Below are 23,110 nucleotides of genomic sequence, written 5' to 3' on the forward strand. Positions count from 1 at the left end.
TGTACTGACAAGCCTTACACAGCTAAGGCAATGTGCACAAATGTAGAGGTCTTAAAAATCAATAAGAGGGAGTAATGCATCTTACATCCCTTTATTTTTCAAGGTTTTCTTGATTTTCTTAATCTGCTATTTGTTCATATCTCGACAGTTTATGTATGATTTGTTCTGTTTAAAATGTCCAGATAATTGAAAGGAAGCAGGGTAACTTAAAGAATCTGAAACACATTTACAGTGCTCGTTAAAAGCTGTTTATTGAAGGTGAAACTATTATTATTATATTTAATATTAATTATTAAATATTAAATAAATATATAATTAAATATAATAATTAATAATAATAATTATTATTATTATAAACTATTTTACTGAGAAAATAATACAGTAGCCCTCATCTAAGCAGTGAACTATTATATAGGGACATAATAGATCCTCAGCAGTATCTAAAATATAATCAACTTTGATTGCTGCCAGGGCTTTTAGTTGTCACTTTCAGTGCTTTCATTTATTTGTGATGAAAATATCCCTCCCAAAATTCTTGCAGATGCTTTAGTTCCTTCCTATATTTCTGTCTTGTACCTTAAATTCTGTGATCACTTATTTTTTACCTAAATGAAAATCCTTATGGGATTCAATATTTCTGCTTGTCAGGTATAACTAGAAGTTATGACTGCCAGTCATTCACTGAAGATAAACCACATTATTATTTGCCTGTAGCAATCAATTTGAAGGCAACTGTTCTAATAAATTGATTCACTTCAGTACTTCACACTGTACATGTAAGCATCCGAACATCTGCACCTTTCCAAGAATGACACAACTGAAATGCTCATTAGGAGACAGATACTTCCTTCCCCATCTCACACTTTCTAGTGTATGCCTCCCAGACTCCTTTGTCCCTGGACAGTCCTCCATAACTTTTCTTTTTCTCAGTGCAAATTTGAAAATGAATACGAGGACAGCAATTCTACTGAATATTCTACTTACATTTGTGTCAAAAGACTTTTATTTAACTGGCTGAAATGAGATTTGCTCTAACAAAACTTCAACTGTACGCTCAAGAATCTCAGGTGCCCTAATCATCTTACAACAAAGACCATTTTCTTCAAACACTGAAATGTCTGGTAACTTCTCTCTTACCACAGCTGCTTGTAGAGGCCATTAAAAGTTCATGATCCTAGAAAACAAGCATCAGTCATCCAGGAGTTAAGACCCCTTTTATGCACAACAGTAGGGCATAACTTACTTAAGTAAAGTACACTGAATAAAATCAGCAGAAAAATCCTAGGAAGGTACCAATACTTCAAGACAATTTGTGTAGCTTGTGGTTAATATATGATTGAAGTTCAACACTTAAAACAACTATCTTTTTCAGCATGGAGCAGTTTCACTGAAGATGTAAGCTCTGTTCACCTCTTTGTAATACCTCGTCTCTTAACAGTTCAAACATTTTCCAGATTGATCCATTTAAGAGAACTGTGCAAATACATGCATGCTCACATATGAATGAAAATTATAAATAACTCATAAATGGGAATTTTGTGATTCTCTTATTCAGTAGACACTATCCTGAAACCACACATTCACCTCACTTCCATTGGTGAAGTTGTAATCACTAGAAAGCATGTAAAGCTGTTGGTTACAGGGGAGATTGTCTATCATCACCAGTTTCCATTTTTATGCTTTCTGTTTTCCACTGTTAACTTTCCAACTAACTTGTTCATTGTAGAAGGCTTTTGAGGAAGGGTTTAAATACTACTAAAGTGCAGATATTTAAGAACAATGCAGTTTCACGGCATTGTTCTTAAGTTAGCAGCACACTTATTTTTGAAGTTCTGGGCTATGTCGCTTAGAAGAAATGAGGGGAGGACTTAGATCACATACCGGTTCTCAAAATTGGCTTTATTGCTAGATAGAAAAAGTAAACACCTGTGAACCAGAACTGTGCACAGATGTAAATCAGACTATATATGAATTTTGCTGTTACGATAGGTTTCGAAGGGGATCCATTAGAGTTTAATTAAGAAACAGCTTGATTTAAATTTTCTTGTTAAATTTACTTGTTCATGTTTCACACATGTGTATATATATACATATATATATATATATATACATACATATATATATATATATATATATATATCAGTGAATTTGAGAAGCAGTAACAGCCTCTCCTAAAACATTTCACTTTTAAGCAGATTTCTGTTTTTCTCTTGCACATGTTGCTTACAAAGCTATACTTTGACTACTAGGTCTTTCTGGGAGTTTATTGAAAAAGAAAAAACTCATAACCACTAAGTCATTCCTTATATTAAACCTTGTTAGTATTACACAGTAAGCAATAGTTGTATGTTCTGGGCTCCTCAGTTCAAAAAAATATGAAGAACTACTGGAGAGTGTCCATTAGAAGGCTACAAAGATGATTAGAGGCCTGGAGCATTACCCATTTGGGGAAAGGCTGAGAGACCTGGGTCTGAGCCTGGAGATTAGAAGAGTGAGAGGGGATCTTATTAGAGCTTATAAATATCTGAAGGGTGGATGTTAAGTGGACGGGGTCAGGCTCTTTTCAGTGATGCACAGTGACAGGTCAAGGGGAAGCAAAAATAAACTGGAACACGTGAACTTCCATGAGGAAAAACTTATTACATTGAGGTTTACAGAGCACTGGAACAAGATGTCCATAGAGTTTGTGGAGTCTTCTCTGGAGATACTCAAAACCCATTAGGACGCTTTCCTGTGTAACCTACACTACGGAACCCGCTTTAGCAGAGGTGTTGGACTAACTGATCTTGAGAGGTCCCTTCCAACCTTTAGGACTCTGTTTCTGTGATATGGAGATTTCCTGGAATGACTAAGCACAAAAGAATAGAAGTTAAATGAATTTGACGGTCTAAACAATGTTAAAAGTGAATGACATGGAATATTTGAAGATAAATAAAACAATTTTGAAAGTGAAATGTTAGCCAGAAGTTTTAGAAGTGTGATCTTTCTTTCACTCATTTATCTTTTGTGACCTCTTAAGAAAGCAGCACCTCAGTACAATCAAGGCAGGGTGTTGAAAACTGGCTGTAATTACTGGTGACAAGTGTTATTTGCTTTACCTTGTCCTGAAGAATTTGAACTGTATCTTGTAATTAAAGGTACTGAATAGTAATTAACTTCTATCTTGACAGCTGCTGTTAAACCCTAAATCAGTGCACCTCAAGAAAGGAGTTTAATTTGCCAACGAAATACTAACTCACTCTGAAACAAAACCCATAAGACAATAGTCAACTGTCAACATCTGCTATAGTTGTTTGTTTTAAACTTTGTAGACTGAATTTTCTTTCCAGAGTTATTTTAATATTTTTGCACATCAGACTTGATATTATGAGAGATAAATCCAAGAAAATTTTGAAACCGGTTTAGGTTATGAGATCAAGGGAAATGATTGAGACACAATTTCGTATACTGGACAAAGCCCCAGCACAACTTTTGGTCTGACGCTGCTGATTTGTCATAGTTACAGTGCGAGTACCATAGATGCATATTATGAGTTTTCGGCACAAACATACACAGTCAACACAATAATAGATCCTACAGTTTCAAGAAGATTAAGCTTGTCAAACATATGCAAAGCAAACAAACAAACAAACAAAATAATAATAATAATAATAATTTTTAAAAAAAAATTAAAAAACCCACCCTCTAAACCCAATCTGTTACAAATAGACAATTTGAATGGAGCCAGGTATCAGTGGATGTTGATGCTCTGTAGGATGGGTGCAGGTGACCAGCAGGTAGGTGGCTGACCAGCAACTGTGATATCTCCTGGGCATTCAATTAATCCTGCCTGCTTCATCATTTTCCAGTTCATATTTAAGCTCCATAAAAACCAGAACTTTCCATTAGTGTTGTAGGAGATAGTAATAATAGAAGATTTATTTCCTCAATTTAATATGCTGTATTACTTTCTATATTCTGCTTGTTATTAGAGTGTAGGTAGGTCATCCAATCAGTTATCACTCAAGCACCCATAACAATTGTAGAGAAGCCTGTTCAAATAACAGTCTGTTCCTAGAAAATGAAATTCAGAGTACTCTTAACTAGGGGTAATACAACACAAGCAGATCAATGCTACTTAGTGTTGTTGCGCAGGACAGTAAACTCAGTCCTTTAAATTACAACGGAATAACTGTAATATGTACATAACAAACAAACAAAAAAAAGTTAAATTCATAATGTTTTGTAATTCCAAGGACAAGTAAAACCCTAAGCTTAGGCTTTACTTTCTGAGTCTGAAAGATTTTCAAATGTCTACCTTTGATGAAAGAAGCATATGCAAAGAAGGGAGAACAAAAGTTTATCATGTTCAGTTGTAACCTCAAAACTGCAGACTGCTCTAAAGATCTCTGCCAAGGACAGCTGCTTACTTCAAGTAATTCCTCTCATGCCACTTACATATTTGGAACTCATAGTTTTGCAGTCAGGTAGATATATCAGTGAAGTCAAAAGCATGAGAGCTGTCAGCAGTCCTGTTACAAGACACTGCACTGAAATCTGAACTTCTTTTACCTGTGTGTAGGCTCTGAATTAAGTAGAGGACATAGTTATTGCCACAGTTTTTCAGTGGGAAAAATTAGTTCTACAGTTCATCCTACAGTTCAGCTACTCCCCTTGATTTGTGTGTGAAGGACATTACATATTGTAGTAGTTTGGCAGTTTGTCTTGTTTTTCTCTGATCTTTGCTTTCTTCTCAGGATGGGCTGTTATGTTCTGTCTTCAGTTAGTGAAACAGACTCACTGAATGAAAATACATGCTTTAGAGTCACAGACTGATGGGACTGTTTTACTTGGAAGGTGATCTCTGGAGGTCATCTTGTCCAGAGCTACACTTAAAGAAGGATCAGACTTTCTCAAGTCATTGTATAACAACTTTTATGCGATCTCTCCCAAGTGGTTATACAGCAGCTTCCATAATAGAGTGCTGATGTTGATTTATCCATACACTAGGCTAATTTACCTTCTGGAGACTAGGGAAAGAAATAAGAATAATTCTCCAACCAACTTAAAAATGTTTGCAAAATATTTTGTTGAAACTACAGTTAGAATTAAGACATCTTGTGCCCCAGCTACCAAGATATTATTCTATTTTTTTGTCTACTGGAAGAGTGAGCATTAAAGTAAATACTTCATCTGACATTTTACTTAGTAGGGCTTATAGATCGTATGATTTTTTCTCTTTTACAATTTTTTTCCATATTTCATTCTCTATTTATCAGATTCTTTATTTCCATTTCCTACTTGCTAGAACAAAACAGCTACAGTATTTTAATTTTGAGTTGCTCCCTTCATTATATTTTCTCATGACCCTCATACCAGCATTAGAAGTCAAAGTGAAGTGTAAATGGGAAAGGGAAAATCCTGTTTGCAAGGGTGGCAAGAGCAAGATTAAGAATGCCCAATATATCTGACAATCAAGTTGCAAAGTATGAGTGATTTCTAAGACACTTAAATCACAGTTTACCCTAGAATGAATAATTCTAAAATCAAGAAGAGAGCTGATTAAGTGTACTCTGATTAACAGAAACTATATGTTAACCAGAGATCCATGAAAACTTCACTAAGATACTCCTTTGCGCTACAGTGACTTTACACTTATATAGATCCTAACATTTGCAGAGGCAGAACATAAATTTTCACAAGTGATTCTTGTACTTTTCATAACTTCTGAATACAATTACCCCAATCATCCCTTCTTCAGTGCTGTGCATATATTTCTAAGCTTCAGATAAGCTTTAGAAATTCAAAACATTAGAACTGAGTTTTCTCTACAAAATTCCAACTAAGACAGTATAAAGAATATTAAAGGAACTACAGTGAAAAATACATCTATGGAGTTAACATGAAAAACAAAACAAAACAAAACAACAACAACAACAACAACAAAACAACAGGATCATTTAGAAGGTACAAGTAAATAAATAAAGTTTGATGTGTGCATTATTTATTTTTTCAGTTAAACTTTCTTAATGTCTTTCATATCTGTGCACACACATATATCCTTTATAGGCAGTTGTGCATGAGAGTTCAGCAGGGAGAAAAATAATTAGTAGCAGATACAAGGACAGCATTGCTCACAGTTGTGTTAAACGTCATTACTGGCCAACACTGAACCACAGAGTACTGCTTAGGAACCTGTGTAGCAACCTCTAATAATCTTTGTGTCCCTGCTGCCCCCCAAGAGGAACAGCCTACAGGGAGACTTGGACAAATTTGTCTCATTTTTGATGCTGCTGTTCAAGTGGATTATTTTTTATTTACAGTGTGCTTGGACAAATCTCACCTGATTTCACAGCTCTTCTCCAAACATGACTGAAATATCTGTAAGTCTTAAGAATATCAACATAAGTATCCTCTAGGGTGGAGAATGCCTGCAGTGGGCGCATAGAGTACTAATTAAAAAACTTGGAGGAATCAATACATAAAAATATCAAATCCTATCAATTTTAACCAACCTTAGGAAATAATATGATGAAGCTAAATGGCAATTAAAAGGCAATGGGAGAGAAAAGAGAAAAGACAAAATAAATAATTTTAAATGGATGGAAACTTTTTTTTTTTTTTTTAATAGGGTCATTGAATTAAATGTTGTGCACTCAACAGTACTAAAAAATCAGCTGCTGACTATGGCCATCTGCTACAAAACAGCTGCAGGTACTTGCTATATAAGCTTTTGTGGTGCATATAAAGTGATGACTAACATAATGAATAAAAGAATATAGATTCCCCTCAGTTGCACAATAAATTTAAATGTGAATTGATTAATTTTGTATTTAAGAAATTCTTTTTTAATAAAAATGGAAGCGAGTATTTTTCCAATCAATCTGTCAGACACAAGATATTGTTAAGAGGAAATGTCATGAGCTACAAAAAGTGGCTTGGAGGGAAAGTAATTAAGATGTTTAATGCAAAGTAATTGGAAAGTTCTCTCTATATAATGCTTTGTTGTAGTCTCAGATCTGTAATCAACTGTTTTTCAATGTAGGTGGTATTCACATTACAAATTTTTTTTTTTTTTTCTGTAAAAGCAATACTTTTATTATAAGTTTTTATTATTTTGTTGTTGTTGTTGTTGTTTTTAGTATTCCTATATTTTGTCTTCTCATGAATTTCATATGATATGTTTTCAAGTCATGTGGCCTTGGCAGCTGATGACTGCACAGAAGAAACACAGACATCAGTCACTGTAGGGAAATTCAATGTAGTCTTCTCAAACTTTAAACAACTATTATGCATTTCTCCTTTATAGAGAAAGCAAGTCCATTGCTAGTGTGGATAAGTTGCAGTACAGATTTAGGCAACTCTGTTTAGGATTCTTTTTGTAAATTGTTGTCTAAAATGCCACTGTATTTGTGGGGAGATTTTAGACTTGATTCAGATGCCTACCTAAAGTCATCAGTGCCTTTTTAGATCTCACTCACTGACAAAGTTTACGGAAGATCTATGGAAGTCCCATATATACTTCTAGAGGAGTATGGGCAGAATAGAATAATGTACTGATATTTCAGGTATTTCAGTACAATTCACCACTGTTTTATCCACTGCTTTACAGCTGAGTTTAGAGAGTTATGCACCTGACAACACAATACCAGCTGTCATTTGACTGTAATGGAAAGATGGGCATTTAGATGATTATCAAGTTTGGAGAAAGATTAGGATATTATATTTATACAGTAACAACTACTGTTCTAGGTGCTCAGAAATTTCAGGGCTAGTTTATATGAAATCTTTGGATAGCCCAGGCCCTTTGTAAAGTATTTGGTGATCAGATGACATATTTCAAAGCAGTACAAAAGGTTTTTGAAATTGATTTTGGTCAACAGAACTCAACAATAAGTCTTTGAATTTTACACCTATATTAAATTTTTTAAAATTAGACTTTAGAAAAATAATTAATACAGTGCTACATTAAGCAGAATGCATTTTTAGTATATTAGTATGAGTGGACCTTATTTATCAGTTGTTTTCTTGGTGATGATGTGGGTTTTTTTGGATGAAAAATAAAAAGAAAGGAATTGATTTAATTTAGGCAAAAATGTCAAAATCTTCCTCCATAGCCAGTTGCCTATAAAATAATGTAATAAATGTATTTTTTAAGTAATCTTTGAGTCATTTAAAAGTAAGTGAAATAACAAACTTCTTCATTAAAAAAAAAAAAGCTTTTTAATTAAAACATTTTTTATTTTTTCATCAAATTCTGATTGAATACTGATATGTATATTGAGTATATATATTTATTTATTCATTAGCTTGAAAAATCATTATTTAAAGGACAGCAACACAATGTTTTGTATGGTCAAGCCCATGAAAATATAGAGGAAGACAGATGAGGGTTACGCTTGCCTTCCAAAGATTATACAATCACATTGCTATATTGATTTTCATCTTTACTGCATTGTTGTAACTCAGATCTCTGTGTAGAATCACTATAAGGATTTGTTGTGGGGATATTCTGGTACTCAGAAAGCATTTCACTTTGCTGGACAGTACTTTATTACTGCAGTAGAGTGAAAGCACTATGCCTGGACCATACCAAGCTATATCTTTACAGACAAAAAAGAATAGTATTGTCTAACATCTTATATCATCTATCCAGAGATCATCTTGTACAATAATAAAGCAGGACCACCAAGAGCTAGTTACCAAAGAATTGTAAAGCAAAGTTACAAACAGAAAAGAAAAAAAAAAAAGAAAAAAGAAAAGAGAAAAAAAAGAAAAAAACAAAAGCTTATAAACACTTAAAATTACTAATAAATACTTTTACTACAAGAGAGTTTTTTGTTTGGAAAATTCCATGGGACTTTTTTTTTTTTTTTTTTTAAATTATTATTTTAATTTCTAATTTGATCTCTTCTTTTTTTTTCTTCTTTACCTTTTAACATTGATTGTGCTGCAAAGAGTATCACATTTTGTACAGTTAACAAATCTGATTTTTCTGAGGAGAAACAAGAAAATCTCTTTATTTTTCTTTTCTTTTTTTCTTTTTTTTTTCTACCCTTAAATATCTGTTCAACTCTCTATTTTATATTAAAGTTCTCTCAGCATTTCTGCTGATTTTGAAATCTTCTCTGGCATCAGAAATAAATTTTCAATGAAAAATAAAAAAAGTCAAAATACAATGAAACAAGAGGACATGAAATAATAAGTCCTGAAACATAAGGCCAAATCCTTGCAATATTCATTTTCATTTTTTGTACAACTTTTCACTCTCTCTTTTTTTTTTTTTTTTTTTCAATATGTTAATCAATTCATCTTTATAATGAGTTCCTTGGGGATTTTAACAGTGCATATTCCCCCATCTCATGACATTTCTTTCATTCAAGTTAAAATAGAAGCAAAACCTCATTTCATAATATATTAAGAGTCCAGGATGAAATAATTATTAGTTTACAATCATCTGTGAACTCACCTAAATGTCAGTCTTTCTGCTAGCCCTGTTTATTTCAACATAAAAGTACACCATAGTTTTCAATGAATTCAGACAGAAAAATTACAGAGTTCACTGCTGCATAAAAAGACCTCTAGAATAGGATTTATATTACCACAGGTGTTATATTATATGAAAGACTTGAGACTTTAATGCCCTTAGCACCTTCAAGGAAATCATTAACATCTTAGGATCAAGCTATAGAAAACATCTTTTAATTTAACCAATGTCCAACATACCTCAAGAGGTAAATATTGTAAAATGTATGTGTGCAAGTGCATTTGTGTGCGGACAGTGTACATTAAGGATTTTTGTCCCTTGCTTTATCAGAAAACTTCTAGCAAAATATAAACTAACTGCAAAAGTTTCAAGGCAACTAATGCTACTCCGAGTACTTTATCTGAGTAGAAGGGCCAAATCAAACTAGCTCTTGGAGCATTCAGATCTGGGGCTGCTTCTCAACAATGATCTTCAAGATATCTGCAAGTGGTTCAGGAAATGATACCTGTTTACATACCAGGCTAAGAATCAACCAAAGAAGGAAAATATAAAACTAGTATCTGAACACTCCACGGTTAGGGCTTTTGTTTGTTTGGTTGATTGTTGGTTGATTTCCTTGTTTTCTATTTTTGTAGATGAAAAATGTTCTGCACAAAGTAATTGTCTTATTTTTATAAACATAGATTGCTTTATGGTTGAAAAAGGGTGTGGATGAGAGGTGCTGTTCTAGGAAGTATAGTGCAGTGTGTCTTTAGTGTCATCCTTTTGCCTACTACAATGTTTCTCTAAATAGAAATGTATCCTGGTATTGTTGTAATCTGAACTCTAAGAAATATAGTTTTATAGGAAAAAATATTGTATTTCTGTACTATTTTTACATATTTAGTTTATGAGAAAATTCAGATTTTCATGATAACCTCTGTTGAAAGAATAGCAACTCCTAGACAGTTTCATGTCTCTCTGCCAGATCTATGTACCTATTCTAGTGAATTAGTATTATAAATAAATAAACAAATAAATAAATAAAAAGTTTATTTGACAAGTGAACAAGCTAGATAAATGTCAGATGCATGTAACTGTACAAACTACATGAGAAAAAAAAGAACAGGGGAAAGTATGTTGTATCTTTCCTTTTATTTTGTCTGACACAAAGAGAAAAATACATTCAATCAGAATACATATGTTGACAGCAGACAAAGAAGCAAGGTGAACAATACCAAGAAAACTATATCTGGAGCTTTTTATGTGATACATTACATCCTATTCCCACTCTATGACCTTGTGAATCAATGTCTTGCAGAATATTGACTGAAATTACTTTATAGAACTTATAATAATGAGTGCTGAGCTCAGATGAGAATGAAATGAATTACATGATGATAACAAAGATTACAACTCTCATAAATTATTCTCTCTGTAGGACTGAGGACACAGGTTTCAAGCCTGAAGAATCTATAAATAGTCTCAGACCACTTCTTAGTCTTTCTCCACAGTTAAAGGCCTAAGGCATTGCTATTCTAGCATCTGGGAAACCCAGGTGGGAATCAGTGCTTTACATTATTACTGGTGTTTTAAAATCAAGAACTCTTCAGTGTAAAACACAATGTAAACAAGGAGCACATACCAGAGCTTCACAGCTTGATGGAGAGCTTTGAGTACTAGACTGTTAAGTCAAGATCCCTCTTGTCTTGTAAATCTTCTCTATCTGGCAGTTGAGTGCTGAGTTTTCAACTCTTCCTTCTACACAACCTTTCAAATGGATGGTGAGATGGATGAATAAGGAAGTTACCTATGGAGATTTTATCATAAGTACACAAGAAATTTCCTCCCAGGTCAAGCAATAATTCATTTCACTCAGTTTTTGTCTCCAACAAGAGGAGCTGCCTGCCATTCAAGAAGACAGTAAAAAAGATGCTGTTATGTGCAACCAGTGCACTCCTTCATTTTCCTCCAGGAAGTCACTTTTGTACTAGAAATACTAGAGGGCACATCCTTACCTAAACATTTCAGACTAACAAGAAATAAGGTTAAGAAGAAGGTTGTGTTTAATGTGAGGGATAGAGAAAGGCGAGCAGTAAGTTCGGGCTTGTTTGCATAAATTAAAAAGAGGTCATACACTCCTTCAGCAGCACTTTGAAATCATGTGCAGGGTATCCAAAGCAAATACAGTGTAACGAAACCAGCTGAAATAGTGAGAGCTGTATCTTTCTTTTGAAACATGTTAAAAAGTGGATATTTTATGGCGTTATCGTAGCGTTGTCTTGGGGTTTGTTCCACAGCAGCATTAATTTCATTAACCAATACCCCGAGCATAATTGTTTACACACAGTTAGACTTGTGGACATAGTAGCATCTCTAACACTTCTCCAGGCTGTTCAGTAGAACTTGCTTTGTGAGGACACTTGAAAGCATGAGCTTTTAATAGAGAATGTTTAATCGCTGAAAAATCAAGAATGCATTTAACTGGACAGAAAGTGTCATTGATTCAATTATGAAGACAAACACCTCAAGGCAGGGCATCTTTGTGAGCAACACGACTTCTTCTGTCATATATAAAACAAATGCAAGCAGTGTTGAAAAAATGGTCTTCTGATGCAGGTTTGGGAATTAGTATCTGTTGGCAAGTCGCAAATATGTCTAAAGTAAAAATATATATGGAATCCTCACTACAGGAGAGACATGAACCTGTTGAAGTTTGTCTAGAGGATTGCCACAAAACTGATCCAAGGGGTTGAACACCTCTTCTACCATGACAGGCTGAGAGCTGGGGCTATTTAGCCTGGAGAAGAGAAGAGAAGGCTCCAAAATGACCCAGTAGCAGCATTTAGTATCTAAAGGAGAGCAACAGGAAAGAAAGAGAATGACTCTTTAGCAGGGTCTATAGTAATAGAACAAGGAGAAGTAGTTCCAAGCTTAAAGGGTATAGAATTAGGTTGAACATAAGAGGAAAGCCTTTTGCAGTGAGGGTGGTGAGGCATTAGAACAGGTTACCCCAAGATGTGCTGGAAGTCCTGTTCTTGGTGACATTCAAAGTGATGCTGGATAGGGTTCTGATCTACCTGATCTAGCTTTGAATGTCCCAGTTTCTCCTTGCAGGGGAGTTGGACTAGATGACTTTTAAAGGTCCCTCCCAACTCTAAGGATTCTATGATTCTACGATTCTCTATATTTATTATTTTGGCTTGGAGCAATCACTAATTTGAATGAAAAAAAAAAAAACCAAAAAAAAACCAAAAAACCAAAAAAACACACCCCTAAACAAAACAAAACAAACAAAAACAAACAAACAAAAAAAACCCCACAATTCACTCAATCTCCTCAAACAACATGAATTATTCTTCAAAAAATAGGTTTTTGTATTTCTTACTGCTTCTGTTGTTCCTTTCTCACCTAACTCTTCATACCTAAAGACTGAGAAGATAGAAATAAATGGTTTTCCTTATTACGTTCTTCAACTGCTTAGATCAAATACTGAGAACATAAGTATAAATGCCCCAGAAAATGTAGTATAATAGAAAATATTATCTCTATCAGAATGAATATGTATATGTATATTGCATGCATTCTCCTCATATTCAGCTGGCTACCTTTAGACTTTCTTTAATTCTGTGACATTATATTGCCAGTCTCTGCAAATATATTACTCTCATGAGTTATCCAGAGACCCTGCGGATGGTGTTGTAATTTTTTAATTGCTCTGACTATAAACGCTTTACTTAGGCAGCATATCTGGATATGTATTTGAAATACATATATATCCAAGAAGAAGGAAGGAATATGTATAGAATTAGGTTTAGAAAAAAGTTTAGAATTATATTCTACTAGGAACAAAGCAGATTTAAGGACAAACTGAAAACAAGTTTCTATAGTATATGGAGTGTATGAGTTCTACTTTGCTATGTCTGAAATACAAACAGTAGTCTCAAACAGTCTTGATCAGTAGCAAACATAAACATAAGCATTAAATCAACCTCTATTAAAATCTCCCTATATTATTTGCAGATATTGAAAAAGATTGTATGGTTTATGAACTATGAAACAGAACACTAAGGACTAAATACAAAAATACCTCTTTTTTTTCCCCTCTCCCCAATTATTTGATTTAGTGCAAATATTTATACGGTTTTTACACAAAAGAAAGGTCCAACAGATGTTTTCTTTGTGCATTAAAATTTTGCATATAATTGTACCAAATTACATATAAATAATTTTTAATAAAAAATACATATAAATAAATTGAGGGAAAGTTCTTGAAAAGAGTTCAGCTTTTACATTTCTTACTTTTTGAGTTATGCATGAAATACATTGTGCACTATTTTTTTTTCTACTTAATTCTTGTACCTGTTATTTTATAAAGGATAATGCTGTGAAAAACTAGTTTTTGGCTTTGCATGTTCTACTCAGCAAAACCTGTTACTTGAACCTCTTAAAAACAAGAAATCAGCTGAAACATTCTTGCAACTGATGTAATATGAACAGAAGCAGGTCATCATTTGCAAATTTGTATGTTCATTTTGTATTTGACAAAGAACAGGGAGATTTCTGTTTGTCAAACAAAATTCAAAAGAAATTGAATAATTGAATATAAAGTTGTCACAGAATCACAGAGTCACCAAGGTTGGAAAAGACTTAAAAGATCATCCAGTCCAAGCATTCACCAACTACCAATAACTCCCACTAAGCCATGTCCCTCAACACAGCGTCCAAATCATTCCTATGTTATGGTTACAAATGGTCATTAAATAATTTCAGCATACAAGGTCACTAAATGCAGCATTCAGGATGGAGGACCATTTAGAGTGTTTATTTGAAAATTCTGACCTGGCATCATCCTCAGTCAGACCTGCAAACTCCATACTCCTATCTTAATAAACATTAGAGAATCTACATTGGCATTAGTTTCCCATTTTTAAGTAAAAATAAATAAATAAATAAATAAATAAATACGAATAACAATAAAAATCTATTCTTTCTGAATTGGAAAGAATCACAGAATTCACAGCAAATATATCTTAATGAAAACACAAGAAAGGAAAACAGCTGGAAAAATCAATCAAAACGTCTTGCAACAGTTTTTATTTCTAAAACATTTCAACCCTGTTTTGTCTTTTATTTTTGATTTCATAGATGCATTTATATTCTACTACTAAAAGTCTATTTTAGAAAGTAATAAAAATTTTGACAGTTAATATATATATATTAGATAACATATTTTTTTTTTTCCAAAAATTCAGTGACATACTCTAAGAGATGCTTTCAATAAATCCTGACTTTTTAAATTGAAAAACCCTGTGTGAAACTTTGAGACCATTTCCATTTATAATATTTCTTTCAGAATTCACTATACAGTACTACTAAGAGATGCAAAGAAAGAACTTTTCTGCTTGACATCATAAGGAGAATTTTAAACTAAACCTAATAATGGAAGGACCTGTTGATTTCTTTGAGATCCCAGAGGGCTTAAAGAGAGTTCATGAGAAATTAAAGGGTTGGACAGTCACCAACTACATGAATTTTAACAAAAGCAAATGCCAAATTTTACATCTGTGATGGGGAAATTCTAAATATATGTTCAGGCTGTGGGTGAGAAGCTGGAAAGCAGCCTCACAGAAAGGATGGATCAGGGGATTCTGGTGAATGGCAAGTTGAACATGAGCAAGCAGTGTGCCTGTCAGCCAAGAGGATCAACTGCACTTTGGGGTGCATCAGGCACAGTATTACTTGCCAATCAAGGGAAGACACTTTCTAGTTCTGCTCTGTGCTGATATGTCCTGACTTCATGCACTATATGCAGTTTTGGGTGTAATATAAAAAGGACATAAAATCAGTAGAGACAATCCAAAGAAGGGCAATAAAGATGACGAAGAGCATACAGGGGAAGACAGATGAGCAGCTGAATTCACTTGATTTGATCAGTCTAGAGCAGAGGAGCTGAGGGGAGGCCTCACAGCAGCTGAAGCTTTCCACAGGGAGCAGAGGGGCAGTGCTGAGCTCTGTTTTCTGGTGACAGTGACAGGGCCCGAGGGAATGGCATGGAGCTGTCAGGGAAGGGTAATGCTGGGTATTTTGAAATGACTGATTTTTCACCGGAGCGTGCTTGAGCACTGCAATAGGCTCCCCACAGCATTGGTCATGGCACCAAGACTGCTGTCTAAAAGCATTTGGACACTGCTCTCAGATAAAGGGCTTGAATTTTGGGTGGACCCCTGCAAAGTCAGAAATAGGACTCAATGGTCTTTACAGGTCCCTTCCAACTCAGGAAAATCTATGATTCTATGCTTCTCTTACCTTCTATGATGAAATGATTGGACTGGTAAATGATGGTAGAGTAGTTGATATTGCCTACATGGACCTCAGTGAGGCTTTTGAAACTATCTACTACAAATTCTCCATATAAGGGCTGCTAATTGATGGTCTGTATGAACGGGCTGTGAGATGGATTGAAATTGGCTGAACATCTGGGCCCAGGGGGTGGTGATCAGTGAAACAAAGCATTGTTGGAGACCAGTGGCTAGTAATGTACATCAGGGATCAGTACTGGTATTCATCTGCAAAACTGGGAGGAGTGGTGGATAAACCAGAGGGTTGTGCTGCCATCCAGAGGTACCTTGACAGGCTTGAGAAATAGGCTAACAGGAACATCATGCATATTGAACATGGAGAAATACAAAGTCTTACAGCTGGAGAGGACCATCCCCAGCACCAAGACATGCTGGGGGCTACTTGCATGGAAAGTAGCTCTGCAGAAGAAGACTCAAAAGCCAAATGTATATGATTCTGGGTGGCTATTCTTGAGCAGGGATTGGACCAGATGACCCCTAGAAGTCCCCTCCAATTTGTACCATTCAGTAAATCTGTGACCTCATTAATTTTGCATATGTTATATTTACATGGACACCAGCTGTCTCTCACAAATGTCAGTGTAATATGCATGAATTATACACAGATAACAAGATCTATTTATTTATTTATTTATTTCCAGTGGCATAATTGTTACCATTTATTTATTTAATTATATTTTAAGAATGCAGGTTTTGTCCTAAAAACATCATGTGCTTACTTTCTGCTATGCTCTTCTAACCAGTGTGGCCAGAGGAGCTTATTGATACACTATTCTGAAAGATGATTTGTTATGTTTGTTATCATAATTCTTCATCATATTTATTTGATCTTTCTGATAGGAATTATTTTTTCAGCATGCCAGAAAGTGACCCTTGTAAAGAAATCTGCATATTCACAGTATACTTCACAATTGTCAACATTTCTTTGAAAGCCTCTGTGTCTAAAAGCCTGTGGTTTAAAGAAATTTATATTGCTGCCTACCCTTTCTCTTTTACTAGCAAGAAATAAAAAGGTAAATAGGGGAGCGCAGCCTCACCACTGCTATCACTTTCCTAAAAAGTATTTTCAAGCTGAGCCATATGATTATTTATGACATGTACAAGAGAGTTTTTAAGCTCCTGAAGAATGCATTCTGAATTCTCAGAGTGAGGTGTGACTCCCACTTCCAAATCCTTTGATGTTTTCAGCAGTAATACGTATATGCCTCTGTACTGAAATAAGAATGAAGAGAATGCACTGTCCCATGTTGTTCTTCAGATGGTAACCAAATACCCAGACAGAGAAGAAGACACATTACTTCTAATAACATGATGAACAAGACCTAATTATTCTTCACCACTTGATTAACAAAACACTTTTTGTCATTAGAAATGATTTCTCCTTTTATTTTAACAGTGATGTGATTTCTGTCTGTAAGATATCTCATATTTTTCCAGCCTCTAAGATAGGGCAATATTATTTTTCCTTTTTTCAAATGGAGAACTGGAGCAAGGAAAGGTAAATGATCCCTACCAGACAGCTGTATCCGTCTATGGCTGTGACTATATATGCTGCCCCCATGATGTGACTCAGGGAGTCATACTCATTCCTTGAGACATTTGCTTCAAAGTGCTTTCCTTCATTTCTTTCCCTCTTAGGCTCTCTTAAAAATGAACTAGCCATTTCTTTGTGGGAGTGGTTCCAAGCTCATAGTTAAAGCAGTAGCTAGCTCCAGTGCCCCACAGGAATGCAATTCACTCTCACAGGTCTCTGCACTTCCTATGTAACTGAATGATCTCTAAGTGAGTTTTTAGTATTTTGGATTATACACAGAATGTGTTAATTTACTAAGTTACCATGGCCACTAAGGACTGTTGAGGAACAGAAGAAATAAAACAGGCTAAGGACCCCAATGACCCAGCGAATACAAGTGTGTTCTGACTCTGCTTGTGCCAGGTCTGACATAAGGGACTGTAATATGCAAGGCTTATTATAGGATGCTTAAAGAAAGATTGACTCAGTACTCTGCTCAGATACATCCATGGCTGTTACCACAAAACCCCTAGGGCTAGAAAACAAAATCAGAATTTCAAATGATTGATAATTCTCCAAAAAGTGAATATATCATTCCATTATATCATTAGTATTTTTAATTTGATTTCACTATGTGCAGTAATAAAGTAATTTTTCACATCAGGAAGTCCTGTTGCCAGAAAATTAACTATGCTACAGAAAACTGAGAAAATTTCAGAATTTGATGCTGTTAAGTGGGACACTCAGAGCTGATCCTTTAGAGAGGTACTCCTATTTTAATTACATGATTTATTTTTGTGTTTGTGTGCACACAAAAATTAGAAAATTCTGAAGTTGAGCTCTATTTTCAGTCATGTAAAAGTAACAAAAAGAGGAACTGGAAGTGAAAACATATGAAAAGCCTTACTGTTTATTTTAAGATTAAATACAGTTTCCATCTTCTTCTCTAATGTTTGTTCAGCTGGGAGTTTGACACGTAAACAGTGTAATTTAACAATGCAAAAAAATGGAACTGAAATTGACAGCTTTTAGGAGAAACAATTCTGAAACACAACAACTTTCATGTCATGTCACAGTAATTTATTTCAGTGTTTATCCATGGTAGCCTTTTAGTGTGTAACTATTGAATTTTAGAGAGTTCTTTGGTTGAATGAGGGAATTCTTCAGTACTTCACCTTCCTGGTACACTGTAGGAAAGAAAGAATTTAAGGATCTGGCAAGACTTATTTTCCATTGACCTCCTAGTGTAGAGCTTCTATTTATTTTTAGTGAGGTAGGCAAGACAAATGATTTATGGTGAACTACGTATTTATGTTGTTCATTCTCAAAAGATTAAACTGCTTGTGCATGAGGCAATTAAAAATTTGACTGAAAGTTTTCACTGAGTTATCTGCATTGCACTTTGTGTCAGGCAGAGAAAACAGTCATCATTCTTTATTAATCACAGTCCCCCGACAATCTAATCCAGGACTAGCGCTATTGCTCTCCACTGCAATTTTAATACACCTCTTACTGTGGTATCTATATATTGAAGATTATAATTAGGAATTGTGTCATTATGACTTTTCTAGAATTCAGCCGCAGTCCAAGTCAGTAAAGTGATATTGACAGGGAAATTTTAGAATTGAAATGTCTGGATTTAGGCTTAGAAACGCTTCACCTGAAAATAATGCATTTTATACAAAGTCAATTTAATTCTGATGTAACTTATGGCATGATTAGTTTGACAGTAAATATGATTTTGAATGTGCTAGAGTTCTCATTCCACAGTACAATGAAAGTTATTCTGGCATAAAGCACAATTAAGAGCCTTACCCTTGTTTAATATTTATTCAGTTCCTTCTTGAGTCAGAATTTCATTACTTTTTTCCCCGTTCTCTCATTTTTTTACCTGCAGTCTGTCTAAGAAAAAAAAAAAAAAAAAAAAAAGACTCAAAATTCTGTTCCTATTTTTATTTTACATTATTTTTTAAATTTATGTTTCTCTCATTCCTTTTCTACTGCATCTGTAGTTGATAAATGACATAAGGAAAAAAAAAAAAGAAAAGAAAAAAAAAGAAGTCTAATATATCAATTTGGTCTGTAGCCAAAAAAGAAACACCACACTTTCTTGAATTTTTTCTGGTATCTCCAATTATTATTTTACTTTCTTTTGCAAACAAGTATCTAGCTAGCTAGATAGATAGATAACTTGTGCCTTGTGAGAATGCTGTAAACTTATTGTCATTTTCAATAATTTAATTCCTATCCAGAGGTTTGTTTTATTATATACCTTTATGTATATGTTGTGGTTTAACTTGACAGATAGATGAACATCGCACAAACATTTTTTCCCTTCAATCTCTACTTCTCCCCCAGCCCCCCCTTTGAGGGACCAAATTGAAAAGTGCAAGAACAGATAGATTGAAATAAGTACAGTTAAATAATAGAGGGGAAACAATGAAAGAAAAACAATAACCAAAACAAACAATATAAAAATCAATAAAAAAGAATAAACCAAAACAAGTGAAGAACAGGGCAAATGCTCATCACCATCTGACTGATGCTCAGCCATTCCAAGTGCCCCCTCCCCATTCAACTCCATTCAGTTTTACTCTAAAACTCCATACAAAACAGTCCTCTTACTGGCAGGGCAATATAATAAGCTGAAAAGTCCTTATCTTGGCCTTAAAACAAACAAATGCTATAAAAATCAATCACATAGCTAAAAAACATACTGCACATATGCAATGCTACTTGCTAAAAAAATAAGGCCTATAAATGACTGGATTACAAATGAATATACAATTTGTAAGCATTCAGTTTCCTTTAATGCATTATACAGATTCCATTAAAAATATAATAAATTATTACATAAGCTCATACAGCTTAGTATAGCTCCTTGAAATATATAGATATGAAACATATAGAATAAAACTCTTTTATAGATCTCATTATTCTGTAGGTATGCCCTTGAAATGAGTTGATGTGCACACCATCAAAAATATCTGAGGACATTAGAATGGCTGTTAATACTTTTATTCCTAAAGTCCATTGCAGTATTATTTGTTTATATTAATAGCCATAGAGTTGTTCCTTTTTTTATAAGTTACTAGATTATTTACAGAATGAAGTGGAATTTCCTGAAACACTGACTTTGCTCTTGCAGAGGTTCTAAAGATCAAACAAAGTGTGTCAGGAATTCTTGCTGTTCAGAAATATACAGACCACAGGGTGTAATTTGGAAATCAAGAATTTAATGTTTTTTGCTAAGAATTACTTTGATTTATAGTTCTAGTTCAAAGCTCTGTTTAACCTTGAAAGATAAAACTTCATATATATATATATGTATGTATGTATATTTTAAAACACTTAAGATAGTTCTGCATAAAGGTGCTTAATCAAAACTAACATGTTATAGTACACTTTGAAACATCAGGAATCTAAAATGGAGATTTAACCTCCACCTTCGCAATTTGCTTATTTTTTTCCTCATAGGAAATGAAGTTTTTTCTATTACTTTTTAGCTTGGAATCTTTTTATTTATTTATTTAATATGGCTTTGCTCTTTCCAAATCTTGATTGACTTCTGAACTACTAGGAGGTTTTAATAACAGAGAACTCTATAATATCAGAGCAGCAATCAATACAGAGTACTGTGGGCTTCCAACACACCCTCTCAGATAATTTTAATAAAGCCTCTATGGTTTCTAGGTCTCATGAAACAGAAATTTCAACACGAAAAATCAGCTCTCTATTTTCTCTTTAGCATAAGTTGCTTGAATGACTACTGTTCTACATGCAAAGAAGAAAAATTGCTGCTAACAGATTTTTGGTGACAGTAAGCAAAGTAATTGCTACTAGGCCAATAGTTACATTCAGAAAGAAGAACATAACACGCCCAAATGCTGAAGGGGACCACTAGCTACAAAGCATACCTACTCAGAAAATAGCCCAAGTACAACAGATACTCAACCTTTTCCATCTGGCAATTATATGAGCCCCGGTGGTTCCACAGGTGCAAGCAATTTGCCTGCTTCCTGGGCCAGCCACACTCCTTCACCAGGTGCTCAATCACAACTTCAAGCCATGACCTCACAGTTCCCCTACAAGTACTTATTCCATCTGAAACATTTGCTGCTTGTTGGGCCTTTTGTTATCACTTTTGCACTGAATAAGTAAGGAAAAGAAGGCCCAAAATGAGTCATTGGCTATTCCCCCCCCCGCCCCCTCCCCCCCCTTTCTACCAGCTTCCTAAAAAGTAAATACAAATTGGTTACTCTGTAGGGAGATTTTACAGACAATTCAGATTAACAGAAGATTTTTGAATTGTCAAATGATTCAGTATTAAGTAGACTCATTCAATAGCCTAGATCCAGATAACTTAATACTGACTGTTCTGAGGTCAAACAGAATATTCAGCCCTAGGTAGTAAAACAATCTTCTTATTGTAACCTGGTCTGCTTCAAAATTTTCTCACCGCTGTGTTGCATTGTCATGTTTGGGTATGGCCAACAGTCTGTAGAACAATGGAATTGACTTAGTAGTCCTTATGAGTCTTGTGTTGAAACAGAATAACTATAAATTCCAGAAGATAAAACTTTCCTAGTCAGGAAGAGTGAGATGAGAGAATACTGTTTCACTCACCAATGCTTTAACTGCTAAGTAATATGAAAATTCTCTTTTTCAGCCATGAGGAAGAGACCAACTTTTACCAGAATGCATAATTTCAGTACATGATTTTAAGAGACTTCATGTTTTCTAAGTTTCAATTTACTGAAAGAGTTTTTGTTTTTGTTCTTCCTTAGCATTGACATTATGGTGGAATTAGACAGTTAGGTTGTCAGAATCACAATGGTTCACCCTAACATCTAGTATTCAAATACGGAAATACAGTAATACTCGGGAACATTAAAATGAGATGCATTAAGTTTTCAACATCTTAGCCCATTCTTATGAAAGAGCTTTAATATGGGGAACATTTCTGTCAACAGCCTTCACTGAAATTTATGGTAGACTGCTAAATATATAGTCCAAAATAATAGAAAATGCTGATAAGATGCATATCTGAACTGTTATCTAAGCAGATCACTGGCATGAGGGTGGAGGAGAAAAGAAACAGGACAGAAAGGGGGAACTGTAATTCCAATATGAACCTTGTTCTTAAGCTTTTATTTTTAAGCTGAAAATTTCAAAGTTTTGCTTGTTTAAAATCTGAAACATATAATTTTAATGTCAACATTCAAACATCTTCCATATCCAGTATACCCTTCTTGCTCTAGAGTCTTGTTTCATGACTATCTCACACTGAACCAGGGTGGTGCTCATCATGACAGAAGTGAGCCTGCCTGCTTTTCTGTGTGAAGTCATATCTCCTTCTTTCTGTAAGCATTAGTTATTGTAGCGCTTTGAAAGGCATGAGAACAATACATCCATTGACTCCATCTGCTTTCAGAACAATGAGAAAAATATTTCTGAAGTGACTTACAGCAAGCTCAGCTGCTTATGAATCTATTCCCTAAAACATGTCTCATAAAATCCAATTACTTCAATTCCATTGAAGCTTTTCAATATACAAATATAGGTGAGTTTTACTGGATTAGCACTGTGGCCTCAAGTATCCTCTGATATTCATTTCTGTATTTCAGAAGTTACTGTACAGATTATCCAGAAGCTTGTACTGAGGCCAAACTTCATTGCAGGGTTACAAAGGAATGGCAGCTTGGGCTCTTTTGCTTGTAATTTTTTTCAACCTCTAGAGAAGTGGGAGTCTGGATGACTTGAATTATTTCTGTTCATTTACTTTGCATG

The sequence above is a fragment of the Coturnix japonica genome, chromosome 1 (assembly GCF_054131305.1).
Source record: "Coturnix japonica strain WE chromosome 1, WE-NBRP24, whole genome shotgun sequence".
Classification (NCBI taxonomy): domain Eukaryota; kingdom Metazoa; phylum Chordata; class Aves; order Galliformes; family Phasianidae; genus Coturnix; species Coturnix japonica.